Genomic DNA, 21,607 nt, shown 5'->3' on the forward strand with positions numbered 1-21,607 from the left:
TTTTGTTACAAATTTAAATGGAATTAGGTCATTTATGAAGCACATGACACACTTTTTTAAGAACAATAATCTATGTTATTAATTTTTTTAGGATAATAATACTCTTATTTGATGATCTCATTTTACCCTTTGTCTTTCTTATTTTAATGGCAAGGTGCAAACAAAATTACCAAATAAGGGTATTATTGCCCTTAAAAATCAATAAATGTGTCGTGTGTTTCCTGCTTTGATTTTGTGTAAATCACTAACAGAATCCTAACATAAAAAGTTAACAATAACAAGATAATAGTTTGAGTAAGGATGATCATTTTTCTCCATCCTACGTCCTATATAGTTTTTCTTGCCCTGATTAAGAAGTAGGACGAGAATGAGATTTGCTTCCCCGTTTCGTTTTACTTGAAACCTGTCCCGATTATATTTATTAAATTTATTTATATGTATATAATATATAGTTTAATAAAATAAAAATTATTTTATACTAAAATATAAATAAATTAAATAAATATTATAAATATTTTAGTATAAATTATTTTATTTCAGTATAATAAAATTAAAATACTAAAATATTATTTTTAATATTAATTTTTACTCATTTATTTGCTATCTTATAATTTTTATTAAATATAAATTATTATTCATAATATACTATATTATCTATAATTTTTATTAATATTCTCATTCTTCAACTTACAAAATTAACTCGTCTCCATCTCGTTCCCGTCACCCCCCTCATCCCAAATATGTTATAAGTTGGGGGTAGATTACTGTAAACTCGCCCTGTGACCATCCTTAAGTTTGAAGTAGGTAATTGTTGAGATTTAAAATTCAAAAAGATAAAATGAAAATGATTCATAGCTAAAGAGGCTTATTGTAATTTACCGAAAAATAAATGGCCAAAGTGTAATTTGACGAAAGAAATTGTGTTTTATTAGGGTTTCCTGCGTGCAATGAGAGTCCCTCTTCGTTTGAACCTCTCTCCGATCTCCCTCTCTCCATACATGTACACCCAAATCGAAGATATATATGGCATATGGATGGCCAGAGATCATACCTCTCGAATCTGGTCCTTGTCCTTCTTCCGAGCGGATCATCTATCTCAAACTCACCGATCGCCTCTTGCTCGTCGTCGCTCTTCCCAGGTCTCTCTCTATTCGATATCACTTAATTGATCTGCGTTGGTGCATTGTGGTGAATTTGAATTTTTGGATTTGAATTTGATGTTGTTTGGCGAGTAGTTTTGAATTTTGGTATTGTATGATTTGAATTCAGCACAAGGTGAAACTGGGGTAGTAGAAGAGAGATTCAGACTCGATGCAAAGAGGAGGAGAGAATATACAGGCAGTCTGGAGTCCGTAAGCCAAATTGATTGCCGTTCTTGTAAGCGGTGATCTTTGTCCCTTGCATTGTACTCTTACATGTTTTTTTTTTTTCTCTTAATTATTATGGATTACATTATAGTCTTTATGATTTGTTTTGAATTGTGATAATTCTTGTGCTGCTAATGTAGATACATGTTGAAAAATGTTAAAATGTGATTAGGACTAGTGAGTTAGTATGTTGAAATGATGTTAAGATGGATGAAGTGGATGAGAATTTAGCTTTATTGATCACTGCTAGTGGAAAGACTACCTTTAAAACTTATCTAAAGGAAGTCGAAATTTATTTCCCATATTTTTGGGTCTTAAATTGAATAGTAATGGAGTGAATGCCATTAGCAGGTTATTGTTCATTCTCTGGCCAGTACAATTGGGTTTGACTTTTCTTTGTCATAAATGTTTCATATTGGTCCAAATGACAATTGTATGGCAAAAAGTGCAATCCATGAGTGTTGTAACACTTGTGATTATTGAATTCGAATGTACTTCATAATCTAAAATTATAGACATTCAATTTTAAAAAATGCGACAATGCCTTTTCGTTGCTTGCCTTATTTTTGCAGACCTCTTCTTCCTATCTTCCCATATTTAAGGTCCAGTTCACAGAAGAAACAATACAAATTGGAGGGAAGCAACCATGTGGGTTGTTTCTTGCAACTATTTCTCTACTCCTCAGGAGCAGGTGTCATTCTCAAATAAGGAACTAGCAACTTAAGTAAATCCATAATTCGTTTAATTGCTGGTTGTCGCATATGTTCAGTCTTTGTTTTGAATTCTACTATTTGCTATAGTTATTATTTTCCCAAAGCACCACCTAATCATCCAAAAAAGAATGGCACGGTTGCAAGTTCTGTGTTTCATCAGGGGTTGTTCATTTTCAGGGTGGATGGATGGGTAAAGGGGGCTAGGCACTATCTTGTGTTTGGAGATCTTTGAGTGACTTCTGAAACTAGCTCTAATGATTCCTAGCCCCAACAGATTAATCTATTTGAAGGATTTATTCTTTCCTTTCAAAACATCTCTCTGTTCTATTTCATATGGACTAATGCTTTTGGATTTTTGTGGGATTTGATAATTTATAAAAAGTCATCATTTAGGGTATCAAATCCTGAATTCAGTAGAGATAGTCTTTTGCTAGTTTTAGGGCAGCAATTTCCGTAGGTCTATCTTGAAGGGGTGAAGGGTGTTGTTCTTTAGTTAATAAGGTTAGATTGGTTGGAGAGCCGTTTCAAGAATAGGAGCAGGTAAATTATTTGTGGAAGGGATTGGGACAAAGTGATGAGTACAAATGGATTTACAATTAGGACTGGGGGAATTTGAGGGAGAATTTGTTTGAGAAATTTGAGCAATGTACATAAACTCGAGGATTTATCTCTTAGCCTTCTCTGTGACTTCTATATGGTCATTGACTCATTGCCAATATTGTTGCTAGAGATTTGTGGCATTCTTCAAAAACTACTTACAAGGTTGAGCGGTTGAGAAAGCTTAGGAACTGTGTTGATATGAGGTTTCAAAAACCACTCACCGTGTGCCAGCTCGGTACCTTTTGAGAGTGTCAGCCCAGCACAAAATTAGCCCCTTTTGGTTCGTTTTTAGGTCTAATTTCAGGGAAGCATCTTGGGCACATTCAAACTCTGTTTATGCCATCCAGATATCAAAAAGCTTGGAGATTTTACTTTCTTCTCCAGCTTGTTTCAACATCAAATACGTAGTCTTTTTTGAGTTTTGGCCATTTTACCCCCTCAGGAGGTAAACAATGAGTCATTTTCATAAAATGCTCATAACTCTTTTATTTGAAATCGGATTGAAGCTCATTTTTTTTGCACGGAAAGCTCTTTCAAGGTACTAAAGAACAATTTTTAAAAATGAGTGGTTTTGCACATAAAATAATGGGCAAAAAGATCTTTTTGGAGGGCACCTCAAGGTATTTTGTCATTTTGCATGTTTCACTTTTTAGCCAATTTCTAGCCTAGGGAACTGTTCCAAAGTTTGTGGCTGTAGGTTGGTGAGTTTGTTTGGATGCACAGAAAAAGTAACAGTTTTTAGTTATAATTAAGCAAAGAAAAGCAAAGTTTTGGGAACTGTGAATAGTAACAACTGCGTTTAAGTCTTGGTGTTCTACCGGTGCCTAGATTAACTGGTTGAAGGAAAGATATTGGCATTGTTTTGGAGGTGTTTGGTGTGTGAGAGTTTAGGAATATGGTTCTAGGACTTTTGTGAAGTGTTGTCTTTAAGGTTTTAATTGTTAGAGAGAAGAAGAGTTATTGTGTAGGGAAAGTACTAGGGCTATGAAAGATGAGGCTTATGGTGTAGGGAAAGGACTAGGACTATGAAAGAAGTATTTTTGGTTGAAAAATTGATGAAATTAGTGGATACCAGTGATTGAATAAGAAAATTTTGCTTTCAGAGACTAAGGGAAGGAGGACAATTTTCATTTATGAGAATCGCTTCAGGCATCGCACCTAGGGTTAAAATTGCATTGAATGATCCCCCATGGCTTCAAAAATATATTTCACCGATACTCATTCTTGGTAATCCAAACACAAATATGGTTTAGACTCCAATTTGGAAGCAGTAAAACATTTATTGACCAATAAAAAATCCAAAACCATAATGTAGACACCCCATTTTGATTGTAAGACTTCGGACACTTGCAAGCCTCCTGATGATGAAATGGTAAATTACTTCATCTTTAGAATGTTTAAGGACATTTGGAGTTGCTACGTAAACCTGTTTTTAGCCAAAAAAATCAACTTTTTAACCCCAAGAAAGAGAGATGAGTCCGATTGTGCTTTGACAAAATGTATTTTCCAAAATTAGTGACTGGTTTTATCAAAAACATTGATTAGAAGACAATTCGGACTTACTTGGGCCACAAGCAAGCCAAGAACATGAAATACATGCAAGGATAACACGTGTACCATGGCAAAGGGTGCGTGTGCACAAGAATGGTGCGTGCGTGCATCCAAGCGCAGCAAAGCCAGGCATGAAAATTCAATCTTGGTGTATTTTTGGTGGGAGGTGGAGGGAGAAAGCGATGGAACCGTAGAAAGGGTTCTAAAACCTTCCCTATTGCCTATAAATAAAGCCCTTGAGATTTTAGAGAGTTTTAAGAGCCAAACACTCCCATCCTCCTCTACCTTAGCCTTGACCACGAAATTCCTCCACTCACAGCTGCTCTGAACTTCTGTAAATCATCCTAGGGTGTGAAGAACCCGAACTGCGTCAGAAACCTAAGCTTGAGGGAGGCTTGCAAGCAAGAAACTTGACTTTTCTTGCTATTTCTTGGTGTGTTCTTTGGTTTAATCAAACCAGCATGCAAAACTCTTTTACTTCTCTGGTTTCAGTATTTTCTTACTTTATTTTTCAATACTTATCCATGCTAGGTTGTTAGTTCATCATTCCATCATGTGGTTCTTTAATTTCATTAACTTTCTCGCCTCTTTCTATGCATGTTTCTTCTATGTCATTAGGACAACATGTTTTAGGTCTTATTTAGACATAATAATTATGCATGGTTCGGTTTGATTATCACGTAGTTTAGTTTATATTTATGCTTTTTTATTTGTTAGTTGTATCTTTGTGCATATTCATGATTAGTAGCCTCAAACCGGGCCTAGGACCATCATTGTGTGTATTAGCTGCATATTAGGACATATTTACTTTATGCATGCATGTAAGACGCTGAAAGTGGGCGATCGGGTAAGTCCTCTTTTCCTCCTTGGCATATGCTTGTTTCTTGTATTATTTTTTAATTATGCAATTTAATTGCTTTTCTATACAAAATTGTGTGTTTTGTATGTTTTTATGAATATTGTTTATTTTAGATTAAGTTTACGGCCACGTTATGTTAAAAATCTTTTTTTTTTTTTAATTTTATTTTATGAAAAATCATTATTTTATAAGGAACATGGCTTTATTCTTTAAATTTAAATAGATGGTATTTATTTTCTTCAAATCACATAGTCTAGGTTAGTTAAAGGTTTTAGATCTAAAAATGAATTTATGCGAATAATTAACCACTAAAATCATAAAATAGGAAATGAGTAGAGGCCAATCTTCAGATTGGGCAAAAGGGGGTTCTTCCATGTAGTTGGCCTTCTCCTTTTGTACCTAAGCTTCTGAACCTGGAATTTTCTTGATTATGATGAACTAGGTCTTAACTTAGTTTTCATCATTAAAGGTTTTTTAATTCCCTTTCAAAAATTAAGTGGCAACTCTTTGTTGGTCAAAGTAAGTCAGTGTGGGAAGTAATGCCTTAGACTCGAAAAAGGCACCGCAACTACATTTGGCGACTCTATTGGGGAATTAAGTTAGCTTGACTTGAAAATTTCTATTTCATGAAATTAGTGGTTAATTGCTAATTGCATTGCATCATTTTAGACTAAGGAAACCTGCTTTGTTGCATAATATCTCGGACACTATTTGTGGGCTATGTTATGTGAATAAGGAAAGTGTCAGATTATGCCGTTAGTACTATTTGATCACTCCCTTGTGGGATGAGAGGTATATTGATAGTAATAAGTAATGTACCCTTTTGTGACAAAACCTACCTTTTTGCATATAGAAAGCATTAACACCTTCCAAACTAGGATATGATACCCTCCTTTCTAGGATTGTATTGTTGCCTTTTTGTATGATTTAGTGAATCCTAGATCTCATTTCCAAATTAGGATATGGCAACCTTGTCCCCAAATAGACATGAATGCAAATTATGTGCTTATGTGATATTTCGGAAATGATTTAATTCCGAAGATCAACAATTAGAAAGGCAATGATTACATTCCAAAAAAAGTCTGGAGAGTCTAATATGGCAGTGATTTGATTTTGGAGCAATCTGAGTTATTTGGGGCAGTCAATTACAAAATTTAGGGGTTCAATTTAGGCAGTGATTCAAATTTTGATTATGAATTGAGCAAACAGTGGGAAATTAGGGGGTAGTTTCCCAATTTAAAGGTGAGTTTAAATTTGAATTCTTACCTTGGTGATTAATTGAGAATGATTGCCTTTCCAAAATTTAAATCCCCAAGCAAATATGTGATCAAAGAATAACTTCCAAAAAAGAAAAAACCTTTCCAACTTAAGTAGAGCATTGGAGATTATGGAATGCAAAACTCTTTTACCTTTCTTTAATTCAGTATTTTCTTACTTTATTTTTTAGTACTTATCCATGCTAGGTTGTTAGGTCATCATTCCATCATGTAGTTCTTTTATTTCATTAACTTTTTCACCTCTTTCTATGCATGTTTCTTCTATGTCATTAGAACAACATATTTTAGGTCTTATTTAGACATAATAATCATGCATGGTTCGGTTTGATTATCTTGTAGTTTAGTTTATATTTATGCTTTTTTATTTGTTAGTAGTATCTTTGTGCATATTCATCATTAGTAGCCTCAAATTGGGCCTGGGACCATCATTGTGTGTATTAGTTACATATTAGGACATATTTACTTTATGCATGCATGTAAGACGCTAAAAGTGGGCGATCAGGTAGGTCCTCTTTTCCTCCTTGGCATATGCTTGTTTCTTGTATTGTTTTTCAATTATGCAATTTAATTGCTTTTCTATGCAAAATTGTGTGTTTTGTATGTTTTTATGAATATTGTTTATTTTAGATTAAGTTTATGGCCACGTTATGTTCAAATTCCTTTTTTTAAATTTTATTTTATGAAAAATCATTATTTTATAAGGAACGTGGCTTTATTCTTTAAATTTAAAATAGACGGTATTTATTTTCTTCAAATCACATAGTCAAAACTTGGTTGGTGTGCATAATGTTTTGAAAATAAAAACTAATAAACATGCTTGGTGATCAGCAGTGGGGGTGCCGAAGTTGTTGGGCAAAGTGTTACCAAGGATCATAAGATAGTGATTGTTTAGTCACCGGAGCTCATAGGAGGGTCGGTAGTGGTGGCAGACAATTAAAACATATTATTTTTTTGAAGAAATTAAATCAGATGAACAATTATAAATATTTAAATATGTAACTTCATCCTAGCCCTAGCAATTAATTTAGTTTCGCATGCTTCATACTAAAAGCAATAATTAAAAGAAACTTACTTGAATGCATTAAATAAACCATGTACAAAATATAATCCATTCTATTCTTGGATATACACAAGAAAGTTTCAATTGTAGAAGACTTTAAGAGTTACATATTGAATGGAAGTTTGACATATCTATAAACTGTTGGATGCTACCTAATCTCTTCGGATAGAAACCTAATCTCAATGCTTGATATTACATATATGGTGGAAGTTTGTTGGATGTTGCCTAGTCACTTCGGATAGAACTTCCACGCTGCTTGTGATCAATGCATTACCACCTGGTTCCTATTTTTAAAAAATAAAACGCTTCGAATGTTGTGATCGATGATGCATTACCACATGAGAAATTGTAGAAACGCTACCTCCTAAAAGGCTTGAAACCACCTGAGAAAATTGTTGCTAAAAAATTGAAATTGTAGAACACTTAAAAAGCATGAAATTGTAGAAGCGCCACCGGAGAAATTGAAATTTGTAGAAACTTGTCAAAAACCACCTGAGAAAGTAAAATTGTAGAGTAAAAAGCTTTAATCAGTGACCTTAGTGAAATGAGCTATAAAGCTAGTCACCGTGATATGATTTGCTGCGCCTATTCAATTATAAAAATAAATATGATAAGACTAAATAAAATATAATTTAATAGTACAAAATACACACTATATTGCGGCGGGACCAATACTTGTCTTAACTCTTAACCTGCTACTTAATATTAAGGGACAACACATCCTCCTAACATAATTTATCAATATAATTGAGGCATGACCACTTGAGACTTTCAAGCAAGCAAACGTTGCTTCTAGCAAATGTGTACAACAATGTATCCTGCATGTGGTAGTTGTGTGCAATTATATTTGAGTAAAATACTGAAAAACAAAGGGTTTGTTCCATTTCTCTTTTTGTCAATTGAAGAAAGGAGGCAAAGAATAAGTCAAGATGGAAGCTTATTAATAAGGCATAATATCAATGATTAATTACATCTCAAACACACATCAGGAAAATCTAAGTTCAAGAGTTTTTTATTTTTATTTTTATTTTTATTTTTTTATTCCAGTAAACAACCAAAGACAATAAACATGTTTATCATGCTTTTGAATAAGAGTATTAATCAAGCTGCAACACATGAAAATTGTAAACAATGTAATGGAACAATATGAGAGAGAAAAACCAGAACAAAGAGATGAACCCAAAATGAGGAAATCTCGAAAGCTTATATTATAAAAAAAGAAAAAGAAAAAGAAAAAAAAAACTCTGAAATTGTAGACAATTGTACTACCTTATAATTTGAGACCTTTGAACCCATAGGGTCCATGTCTCAGGAGTTTTGGCAAGTCAGTGTCAAATTTCTGATTGCAAAAACGATCATTATAAAAATGGTTGACCAATGGGGAGCCCTTTGAACCCATAGGGTCCATGTCGCAGAAGTTTTGGCAAGTCAGCGCCTAATTTTTTATTGCAAAAATGATCATTATAAAAATGGTTGACCAATAGGTAGTGAATCTTCCCCAAAACGTTGGGGAAGATCTCATGCAATTCTTTTACTGTTCTACCTAGCCAAATTGCTTCGGATTGATGGTCATCGCAATGGGCTAAAATAATCCGCAAATAAGGAGTTTCTCTACACGCTGGCGGATATGTGAACCTTATTTGAAGTGGAGGCGTTGGTGCTGTTGGGTTATTGCGGTAGTAAAGCACATGAAGGAGGGGTGACTGATGTGGATCATAATTTGGAAGATGAGCGTTTAGGGAAATTCTTGTCTCCCAACCCGTCATATCAACCGGATGGAAATCCAACCTTACATGACAATTGAAATCTCTTATCATTTTTCTTCCTTATCTCATGTATTTTGAATATGAATTTTGCCATGCCAACGCTATCAAAGAAAATAGGATGAGTATAATTGAATAGAGCAACTTTCATCATATCTCTCATAGTCTCGGGACGAAAGTATTGAGGAGTATACCTGTAATTTAAAAATAAATTCCACACTGGTAGATACCGGTTTTGTCGAAATCTTGTACCCGCCATTCTTACCATGCTATGAAGATCCAGTATATCTAGCCTTATTCCATCTCTTACTACTGTTGGATCATGGGATACATTTATAGGTCCATCAATCTTGAACGACAATTTAAGACCTGCATAAATAGATGTGATATGCATGGTAGTCAATAGTTTACCATTATACTTATCTCCTTCATGCATACTCTTCAGATAGTTTATAATAGCACTCAACAATTTAATAAAAACTTTACCCATTCCAATAATTATTTGACCATGTCCAAATCTCATCCTGTGTTTGTGAAGTATCATATATCCATTAAGTGAAATCCTTAAAAAAAATAAATAAATATTAATAATAATAAATCTATTTAGTATCAACATAAATTAATGTACCCAAATATACATATATATAATATAAAAGTAAATAAATTTAAATATTATAAAAACAATGCAAGTTTAGTGTATTACCATTGTAATTTGCGTGAAAGTCGACGTAGAACTAGGTGGGAAGGAATGTGATATGAATCAAGGATACAAAGACGACAGAGACAAATTCGGAGGGAAAGGAATGTGGTATGAATCGAACCTACAGAGACGAACAAAGATAAATTTGGAGTCTATGAAAGTTACAAGGGCCCAACAATCCGGATTAGCCTTCTCTCTTACCTTTTACTGTCCAGCAGCTTCCAGCCAAATCTACCAGGGACGTCGTAATGTTGACGCCGAAAGCCTTCCACGGTTGTCACTGTTCCACCATCGTCGCTGGGTTTGCTGATGGAGAGGATGGAGGCAGAAGAATGTAGGTCTAGAGAGAGAGAGGGATTGGGTTGTGAGTTTTTGAAAAAGGCGGGAGACAAGGGGTGAAACCATTTGGGTATGTATTTCAAAATAAAATAAAATAAAAAAAATTTCCGTTACTTACCTCCGTTTCGCCAAAACAAAGAAATCCCCTCATGTCATTTACTGTCCAGCAGTTTTCAGCCATATCTACCAGATGGAGACGCGTGGCGACTACAGATCCAACGGCGAGCAGGGAGCCACGTTTATGAGTTCACCCCTTATCTCCTGCCTTTTTTAGAAACTCACAACCCAATCCCCCTCTCTCTTTCTATAGACCCACATTCTTGTGCCTCCCTCCTCTCCATCAGCAAATCGAACAATGACGGTGGAAGGCTTCTAGCGTCAGTATTCTGGCGTCCTTGGTAGATTTGGCTAGAAGCTGCTGAACAGTAAAAGGCAGGAGAAGAGGCTAATTCAGGTTGCTAGACCCTTGTATCTTTCATCGACTCGGAATTTATCTCTGTCGTCTCTGTAGCCTCGATTCATATCACATTCCTTCCTTTTCGAATTTGTCTTCGTTGTCTCTGTAGCCTCGATTCATATCACATTCCTTCCCACCAAGTTCTATGCCGACTTTCACGCGAATTACTATGGTAATACACTAAATTGCTTTGTTTTTATAATATTTAAATTTATTTACTTTTATATTATATATATATATATGTATATTTGGGTACATTAATTTATGTTGATAGTAGATAGATTTATTATTATTATTAATGTTTATTTAGTTTTTTTTTTAAGGATTTCAATCAATGGATATATGATGCTTCACGAACAGAGGATGAGATTTGGAAATGACATGGTCAAATAATTATTGGAATGGGTAAAATTTTTATTGAATTGTTGGGTGCTATTATAAGTATAATGGTAAACTGTTGACTACCATGCAAATCACATCTATTTATGTGGGTCTTAAATTGTCGTTCAAGATTGATGGATCCGTAAATGTATCCCATGATTCAACAGTAGTAAGAGATGGAATAAGGCTAGATATACTGGATCTCCGTAGCATGGTAAGAATGGCGGGTACGAGATTCCGACAAAACCAGTATCTACCAGTGTGTAATTTATTTTTGAATTACAGGTATACTCCTCAATACTTTCGTCTCGAGACTGTGAGAGATATGAAGAAAGTTGCTCTATTCAATTACACTCATCCTGTTTTCTTTGATAGCGTCGGCATGGCAAAATTCATATTCGAAATACATGAGATGAGGAAGAAAAATGATAGAGATTTCAATCATGATGTAAGGTTGGATTTCCATCCGGTTAACATGATGGGTTGGGAGACAAGAATTCCCCTTGACACTCACCTTCTAGATTATGATCCACATCAGTCACCCCTCCATCATGTGCTTTACTACCCGCAATAATCCACCAGCACCAATGCCTCCACTTCGGATAAGGTTCACATATTCGCTAGCGTGTAGAGTGACTCCTTATTTGCGGATTGTTTTAGCCTATTGCGATGACCATCAACCCCAAGCAATTTGGCTGGGTAGAACGGTGAAAGAATTGCATGAGATCTTCCCCGATGTTTTGGCGAAGATTCACTACCTATTGGTGAACCATTTTTATAATGATCGTTTTTGCAATCAAAAATTTGGCGCTGACTTGTCAAAACTTCTGAGACATGGATCCTATGGGTTCAAAGGGCTCCTTATTGGTCAACCATTTTTATAATGATCGTTTTTGCAATCGGAAATTTGGCGCCAACTTGTCAAAAGTTTTGAGACATGGACCTATGGGTTCAAAGGGCTCAAATTATAAGGTAGTACAATTGTGTACAATTTTAGAGTTTTTTTTTTTTAAATAACGTAAGCTTTTGAGACTTCCTCATTTTGGGTTTATCTCTTTGTTCTGGTTTTTCTCTCTCATATTGTTCCATTACATATTGGATTGTTTACAATTTTCATGTGTTGCAACTTGATTAATGCTCTTATTCAAAAGCATGATAAACATGTTTATTGTCTTTGGTGGTTTATTGGAATAGAAAAATAAAAAACTCTTGAATTTTCTTGATGTGTGTTTGAGATGTAATTAATCGTCGGTATTGTGCCTTATTGATAAGCTTCCATCTTGGCTTATTCTTTGCCTCCTTTCTTCAATTGACAAAAATAGAAATGGAACAAAGCCTTTGTTTTTCAGTGTTTTACTCAAATATAATTGCATGCAGGTACCACGTGCATAATACATTGTTGTACACATTTGCTAGAAGCAACCTTTGTTTGCTTGAAAGTCTCAAGTGGTCCTACCTCAATTATATTGATAAATGTGTTGTCGCTTAGTTTTAAGTAGCATGTTAAGAGTTAAGACAAGTATTCGTCTTGCCGCAATATAGTGTGTATTTTGTACTCATAAATTATATTTTATTTAGTCTTATCACATTTATTTTTATAATTGAATAGGCGCAACAAATCATATCACGGTGCCTAACGTAGTTAGTGGAGCTTTATACCTCATTTCACTAAGGTCACTGATTAAAGCTTTTTATTTTACAATTTTAATTTCTCAAGTGGTTTCTAAAACGTTTCTACAAATTTCAATTTCTCCGGTGGCGCTTCTACAATTTCATGTTTTTGTTCTACAATTTCAATTTTTTAGCAGCAATTTTCTCAGGTGGTTTCAAGCCTTTTAGGATGTAGCGTTTCTACAATTTCTCAGGTGGTAATGCATCATTGATCCCAACATTCGAAGCATTTTATTTTTTAACAATAGGAGCCAGGTGGTAATGCATTGTTCACAACAAGTGTGGAAGTTCTATCCGAAGTGACTAGGCAACATCTAACAAACTTCCATTATATATGTAATGGCAAGCATAGAGATTAGGTTTCTATCCGAAGAGATTAGGTAGCATCCAACAGCTTATAAATATGTCTAACTTCTATTCAATATGTAACTCTTTAAAGTCTTTTACAACTTTGAAACTTTCTTGTGTATATCTAAGCATAGAAGGAGAATAATGGATTATATTTTGTACGTGGTTTATTTAATGCATTCATGTAAGTTTCTTTTAATTATTGCTTTTAGTATGAAGCATGGGTACTCCAAAAATAGTGTTTTACGAGTACCAGGTACTTACCGGGTGTGGGTATGCGTACCGGTATGGCTGTACGTGTATCGAGTACAGCAAAAAGGGGTCCGGTATATTTGGTTCAATCGGGTACGGCGTGGGTACGCTATAGGTATGCCGTTGGTACGTTTTGGGTACGTCAGGGCCAAAAATCAAAATTTTAAGACAATTAGGGGTACCGGAGCAAATTATTTAAGTTCTTTATTAAAAAAACAAAAAAAAGTGTTATAACCTAGGTTTTGTCCCTCGTTTGCATCTCTTCACTTCAGCAACAGCAAAGAGAACAGTGGAGGTTGTCTTCGTCGTCTTCTTCTTCCTTTTCAGACAGCAACATCTCCATTTTGAAGCCCTCCAATGAGTGTTCTTTATCTTCTTCTTCATCTTCGTCTTTGTTTCTTCATCTTCATTTTTTTCTACAGATCAGCAAGTGGTTTTCATCTTCTCTATTCCTTTCTTTGTCTTTCCTCCGGTGAGTGTTCTTCATCTCTCTGTTTTTTTTTTTTTTTTTTTTTTCTCTTTCGTGTACGCGCGCGCCCTTACAGATCAGCAATTTTGATGTTTCTCTACTATCTTGTTTGTTTGTATGAATTGTATAAGCACATTAGCAAATGATTTTGATGTTTTTAAAAAGCAATTTGAGCAAAAAAATAAATAAAATAACAAGGCCTATAAAGGGCAGTTCTGTGTATGACTATGCATTATGCTTTTGCTTCAGATTCTCGTAGAATTTCTTTATAAAATCTTTAATCATAACAAACTTTTAAAGTTTATGTACAAAACATTAAAAATTGATACTGTATTAGTTGATTAGTAGTGGTTGGGAATGATGCAATTTTACGTATTATGCAAATTGCAATTGATAACTTGCCACAATTGAGAATTTTTTTTCCTTTACTATTGGCAATTAACTTTAAATTTTTCTTTAGTCTCACCCTATAAAAATAGCAAATTGATAAGTAAGAAGAAAGATTTTAAAAATAAATTATGATCACAGATTCACAGTGCATAACATGTCAAAGTGAGAGATTTCATAAATATTATTTTTAACGCTTAATGGTTTTAAATTATAGGAAAATGAGTAGTTCTCTTTTTAGTTTTGATATTTAATTTTAATTTGTAGGTTGTTTCAACCATAATTATATATAATAAAAAAAATATTGGTGTACCGCAACCGTACCCGTATCATACTTTTTTTGAGTTTTTCTGTATCGGCGTACCCGCACTCGTACCCGTACCGTACCGTACTGGTACCCGCACCCGTGCTTCATAGGTATGAAGCACGCGAAACTAAATTAATTGATAGGGCTAGGATGAAGTAATATATTTAAATATTTATAATTGTTCATGTGATTTAATTTCCTCAAAAAATAAGATGTTTTAATTGCCTGCCAACGGTCACTGTCTTATGATCCTTGGCAACACTTTGCCCAACAAGTTCGGCACCCCTATTGCCGATCACCAAGCATGTTTATTAGTTTTTATTTTCAAAACATTATGCACACCAACCAAGTTTTTGGTTTTTCTTTCTTGTTTTTCCATTTGATAAAAAAAATAAAAAATAAAAATAAAAATAAAAATTGAAACATAAAACATGCAACTGACCATGTTATCAAATGAGTGAACTTGTTCTTTTTTCCCCCCTTTATGATCTTTCTTATAAGATGGGGCCATACAGAAAACAAAAATACTTTTGTAACTGTCATTTCAAATTCTTTTAATTTTCCTTTGATTTGATCTATATATGCCTAGTCCTAACCAGTTGCAGGTCTTGTTTGACGTATGCCAAAACGATCAACATATAGAGTACTATTGTGCTGGACAATGACACTTGCTTAGTGTCATGGTCGCATATGTTTATGTATAAGCATATAATAACTCTTGCGATTCCTTTCCAGTGTTTTTGAACACAAACATTCCCAATAATCAAGATGATATTTCCTATGTTATTTAAAAGAGAAGATAGTTGATTGTAGGTTCAAATTTTAATATTCATCTTGGTTTCTCTATTCACATTTTTAGCATTCTTTTCCCACTGCAACTAGTTAACTTACAATGTATCCCATCATTGATTGGTTCCTTACCTGTGGAGGATTATATAACTCATTTAGTTATGAGCTGAGAAGATGAGGACTATAATTTGAAACTACAAACTGTACTGCATGTTGGGCATTCTATATTGAGTGACCATTGCTATTTCCTTTTCTCTTGACTAGGTTAAGCTTTCAGACAAGTTATCCCATGGGTAGTTTCTCTGTATTCATGAGATGATAGTACGAGCTTTTAAGTGCATTCTGCAGGCAGTGGTTGCTGCTGCATTAGATCTGATGGTTGGAGACCCCGAAAACGGGCCAATTAAATCAATCCTGTAAAAAGATTAGTCTCTCGTCTGGAGTCAGCTGGACATAGTTTTAAACAAGAGATATGAATGGAATCTCTGCAGCTTTAAAAAAAAAAAAGCGAGGAAATTCGCAATTCTCTCTGGCTTATGCCATAAAGGTACTTGATGTTGGCCCGAGTTCCAAACTTTGGCAATGGCCTGCATTTTTAAAAGAAGTTATCCTCACCCATTTTTGGACACATGAATCTGTTTTATATAAGAGTATTAACAACCATGACTAGTGCCTAGTAGAGAAACACATTTAGGATGGTTTGAAGCTGGAGAAATGAAGGCTGCCATTGAATTGGTTAAGTTGAGAATTGTCTCATTTTTTATTTTTGAGCTAAGCGGCCTTTTAATTATGTGTTAAAATTTTCACTTGACATTGAATACATGTAAATCGGATGCTTTTGTGAAGCGAACTCCCACATTGCCTAGGCACAAAAAAAATAAAAATAAAATGTGTAGGTAGTAGATAAGCGTGAGGGCACCCCACCCAAAGAGCTAACTTTTTGGGTTGAGTTTTATCCAAGACCATGTAACATGATATCAGAGCCGGAGTACCTAGGGATAGGTAGGGTGTGTGTCCTTGGTCTGCATGCGAACTTCTCTGATGATTACCATGTTACAGAGTGTTGGGTAGAACTAAACGCCAAAACCTAGCTATTGAGGTGATGATGCCCTCAAGCTTTTATACTACACATTACCTTTGTACTCGAGCAATGTGAGACTTCGCTTGATAACTTTGTCCATCCAATCAAATTCCAGTCAGATCTCTTTGTTAACAGCAATCAATGGACATATCACATGTTTCTTGATGGCATGGAGGACTTTGGACTCACCACTGTTCATGACTTCTTGGTGAATGCATATGAAGTCACTAACTTACAAGAAGAGTTCTTGCTTGGGGAAAAAAATTGTAAATATATGCAAAGATGTATTTCTTGAAAACTTTTATGAGTGAAAAGAGTTTGGTATGATATTGTAGGTCTTGTCACTACAAGAAAAATGGCCTTAAATGGTGTTTATAAAGAATACAGTGCTCTGCTCTTGTTTTATTAGATTCATATCTGAAACAATTATTGCTTGAATACTATCTATGAATTACATCTTGCAAACTAAAATCGTCGCTTTCTCCACATATTGGGATGTTTTAGATATATATAAAATGAGTTGTTTGGAATTTCATCTCTGTTCATATACCAAGTAATCTTCACAGTTGCGGGCTGTGTTGGTTCAATTCATGGTTTCTATTTTCAGAGAAGTGGCTCCTGGTGTCATCTATATCGAGGGCATAAGGAAATTGTATAGCTTTACTTTAAATGAGGGTTATAACTTGGAATTAATTATGATCTAGTCTATTTTTTCTGCCGTGAATTGGCTTTTGTCTGTGGCTTTGACCTTCTTCAACCGGTTATATTCTAGCTTCATATGCTCAATTCCTTTGGGATGCAGCAGAGGAAGAGGTAGAGGAAGGGCACTGTGGAATGGACAGCAGCAGTACGACGTCACCAAAGTTTCTTGGATCTTGTCATCACCCACCTTTAACTGCAGCTAGGGTGGACTTATTTGTTAGCTGATATGCAGTTTGTTTCTTTTCCTCTTTCTATATTGATTTTTAGATCTATCTTTTGGATCAGCACCAACACTACGATAGGCTGCTTGAGCATCTTGACACGACCACTTCATTTTCTGGATTTGGCATTAAAAAGATGGGAGAGTCTAAGGTTATATTTCTACATATTTTTCTTTGAGTTTTTGTTTTGAGAACATCTGTCATGTATTTTTGTAACTGTTTATAATAGTATGAATAATGAAACATTTAATAATTAATTTCTATTCAGATAATTTGATGGATATTCATTTAATAATGGAATTATCTTTTTTATCTCCATTAATTGTTAAGTTTCATATATAGTTCCAACATTTCAATTAATTTGGTTGTGAAATTTTTTCCTAGTATGTTATCTTTTTATTCTTTTGCTCTCTAGAAATGATCTGGCTTCTGTTGCCTTCCATAGGTTCAACGAGTTAATACCTAAGGGTAAGGAAGCTTCTTGTTCCTCTATTTTTTTTGGGTTTATTTTCTTTGTGTTTCTTCATTTAAATAAAAAGATTCCGGAAACCTAAGATGACGGCAGCATAGTTGGCGAAAACATTGCATACTGGTGTTTTTTTCACAGTTTAACAGTGTTTTAGAAATGTTGGGAAAGTAGACATTATTATTAGTGTTAGTGCAATGCAATACGCCATGTTACTTGCTTGGTAGAATAATGACACTGAATTGGTCAGTGCTCTGTATAACTTCTATATTCTCCATTTCTTTGCGGCAGCTTGCAACGTGCTCATCTGCAGATGGACGACAGACAATCAAAAACAGCTTTAGAAGAGGGAAAACTCGAAGATGCAGTCAGTTGTAGGGCGAAGGTATTTAATATCCACAATCATGTGATATATTTCCTTTGGGTATATCAAAAAGTATTTAGATATATCGGTATATTATGTGGCTGTAGTACTTCTCTGATTACCAGGCTCTTGCTGTAGTTTTGTAACACAGGAAACTTTAATTAGTTTTTTTTTTTTTTAAATCTGTTCTTGTTTTTGGTGTTGCTGGGCATCTTTGAAACAGAATGATGATTCTGCCAACTTTATCAAATATAACCATTTCTGGGAATTGTGACTGCTATCCATTGTGTTTTTAATGTTTATTTACATATCTTGTAGAGGAGAAAATCTAATGCAATCAATCCACTCATTAGCAAAAGAAGATTAAAATGATAAGGGGAATCAGAGAGTTGTTAGAGTAAGCGAAAAATGAGCTTAAACGCCAACATCTCAATCCCAAAACAAAGGGTGAAGGAGTGATGTGGAGTTCCCTTGGAGAGGGGGGATTTGGTGTTCTAGGGCTCCTCACAAAGTGGCATTCTTTGCTTGGACGGCTGAACATGTGAAACTATTTTAACGACTAATAATCTTAGTAGGGGTAAATTTTTGATGGATTGGTGTGACATTTGCAACAATTCTGGGGAAAATGTTAACGACACTACAAGACAAACTGCATATGGCGGCATTTATAAGACAGCGATTTGTAAATGCTGCATATTAGCCAACGTTTCTGAGAAAAACATTGTGTTAAAGACCTTAAACAATGTTTGTAAAATGCCACATTTAAGTTGCCGCAATAGGATGTCACTTGAACTAGCAATTATCAAACCCTACTCGTGGTGTAATTGACAGGGGACATGAACACGTCACGATTTAAGTAAGTCCAGAGAATTCTCTTGCTCTGTTCTCTCTCCACTTTTGTTTCTCTCTCTAACACATTGTCTTCTCTTTTCTCCCTCTACCCATCCGTATTCTATCTGTGTAATGACCCTCATCCTCGTCTTAGCCATGCTCATGTGCATCTGGATGATTTTGTCTTGTTAAGCTTGCATTTGTAGATTTCGACTTGTTTTGCCTAAGTAAAGGTCCCTGTCTTGTTTTGTGCTTGTGTGATTTACCTGTTTATTGCTTGTATGCTTTGTTCCTTGCCTGGTGTGTGCAGCCTAGGTTCCATCCTTGAACCTCTTATGCGTAAGACCGTCTTGGAACCATTTTGGTTGACCTCCACCTTCACCTTGGCATATTGGCCGATATGTCATCATCTAGGCCGAGGTGTGCATCACCCCAGGCCGAGATGTGTATCATCTAGGCCGAGATGTTATCATCTAGGCATTCGACATCCTTGATCCTTGCACCTAGTGATCTTGTTCTTGGACTGGTATAACCTAGGCCGAGGTGTGGCACATCTAGGCCAAGGTGTGGCACATTTGGGCCATGTGTTATCCTCCCTAGCCGAGATCATTGAGACCCCTCTTGTCGAAGTCGATGCTTTAACCCGAGATCTTCACCTTGTCAGAATGCCCTTGTCGCCTTACTTGTCATACACACTTTGTCACATTCTTGTCTTGTCATTCTGTCACCTTTTTGAGGAGATCCAACCAATCATTGCCACGTGTCCCAGTAGAGGGTTAAGTCAGCCGGTAGAGAGAGAAAACATATCATTTGCTATATCTGTGCCCTAGAAGAGAGAGAAGCTATAGGAAGAGGGAGAAGGAGTTCTTGAGAGAGAAGTAGATTTCCAAGCTTGATCCTTAGAGTTTAAACCGTTTGATCCGTGTTTTGAGATTAGATTCTTGATTTACTCTTGTTGTTCTTTATGTTTATTTGATCACATTGCATGATCTAGCATGATTCATGAGCCATGCATTAATTTAAAGTTGATTTTAGAAAGAGAAAATGATGTTCTTGTGTTCTTGAAGAAAAGTCTTGTTTTGATCAGAAAGTTTGTATCAAGATTCATGTTTTTGTGTTTGTTTTCATGAAATCTCCAAGTATGGGTACCAAGGTCCGTGTTTTTGAACTCATGCCATGAAATCTCAGATTTTGAATCTCAGATTTTGAATAAAGAAGTTATGATTTTAGCATTCATGTTCTTCATGTTTTTCATGTTCATGTTCTTCTAGAGGGAACCTAGATTTTCCAGACTTCATTTCCCTAAGTGTGGTCACCGAGACCCACCATTGCCTAGATATCACACCTAGGCCAAGCATCGTATCTCACCTTAGCCTACCTTTCATGATCACTTGCACCTTAGTCTATCTTGCATGTGCACCTAAGCCTAGGAGACCACACCTCGGCCAAGAGGTGTGGGACTTCGACCAAGACCTGGTTGGTACCCAACATGTTTTCCTGAGATGAAAAACAATATTTTAACTCCGAGCACACGTTTTGCTTTGTCTTGACCTAGTTTTGAAAGAAATGCCGAGATCATTTACGCTCATGTAGAGCTTGTCTTAAGGATGCATTGCACAACCATCTTTGAGCATTACTTCTTGTCTTTTTGAAATACGTTCAGTGGACTTTGCCATGTATTTGTAGGTCTTGGATTCTTGCCTTAATCCCTGCACCCAAAGAGCTATGTGAGTGGTATTTTTAATAAAGTTATGTTCTAACGTTTTGATAAAAACTTTGTTTGTTTCGTTTTGGAAAAGTGTTTGTTCAAGTATGAACGATTATTCCTAGTTTGTATCAAATACTATCTTGTTTTGATGACATTCTTGGAAAGTCCTTAGTGCTAGGGGACTATAATGCAACTAGTACCCTAGTACCCTTGTTTGAGATATCTCCCTTGCCACCGACGGTCTTGTACGGGTGGGTTTGTCTAATCGATTCCGGGTCGATTATTCTCTTATTTTGTCAGGAATGTCATCTCTTGTATTATATTTATGCTAGTAAGCATCCCTTAAAACTTTGAAAGACTTGGTAGATGAACTTGGTTCATCCCTTGATTTGGTACAAGATATGCTATGTACTGTTTTGATAAAGTTCTCGAATATCATTCATTCAAACCTTTATTACTAATATCATTCACTGAGTGTCCAAGATCACCCTCCCCTTATATATATGTAGGTGACGAGCGAGAAGGCGGTGATGCCTAGATGTTATTTGCAAGTTGTTTTGGATTCATGTTTTGCTAGCATCTTGAAAATTATGCTTCTTAGCTTTGTAATTTATTTCTTTTGCATATGTCGGCTTGAGAAGCCTTTTGATCAAGATGTAATATGTACTGTACTTTATTTGTATTCAAGTTGTAAAACCATGTTGAGATGTATGTCATTTCATTTGATCTATGCACAGCTCATATGGACTAATTAGATTTAAATTTATTTCTTCCGCACATGTAAGCCCCATATGTATACTCTGATTGTGTGAACTTTGTAAGTTGGCCTTTTGTAATCTCGGATTACTGGCCATCATGACATCATTCTACTAGGGGCGGAATGGGGTCGTGACAATCTGCTTCTCATCCACTTGCTCTTCGTGGTCACTGTTCAGTTCTACGAC

At 35.3% G+C, this 21,607-nt stretch overlaps 1 long non-coding RNA gene across 1 annotated transcript; it reads left to right on the forward strand.

The window, feature by feature from the left end:
- The first annotated feature begins 931 nt into the window (after nucleotides 1-931).
- On the forward strand, nucleotides 932-17,566 carry LOC114257331 (uncharacterized). Its single transcript, XR_014362568.1, has 3 exons — nucleotides 932-1,139; nucleotides 1,270-1,377; nucleotides 17,174-17,566. It is a non-coding gene; the product is annotated as an uncharacterized LOC114257331 (long non-coding RNA).
- The last annotated feature ends 4,041 nt before the right edge of the window (nucleotides 17,567-21,607 follow it).

This window comes from Camellia sinensis, chromosome 2 (assembly GCF_055761805.1).
Source record: "Camellia sinensis isolate YWXY chromosome 2, ASM5576180v1, whole genome shotgun sequence".
Lineage (NCBI taxonomy): Eukaryota > Viridiplantae > Streptophyta > Magnoliopsida > Ericales > Theaceae > Camellia > Camellia sinensis.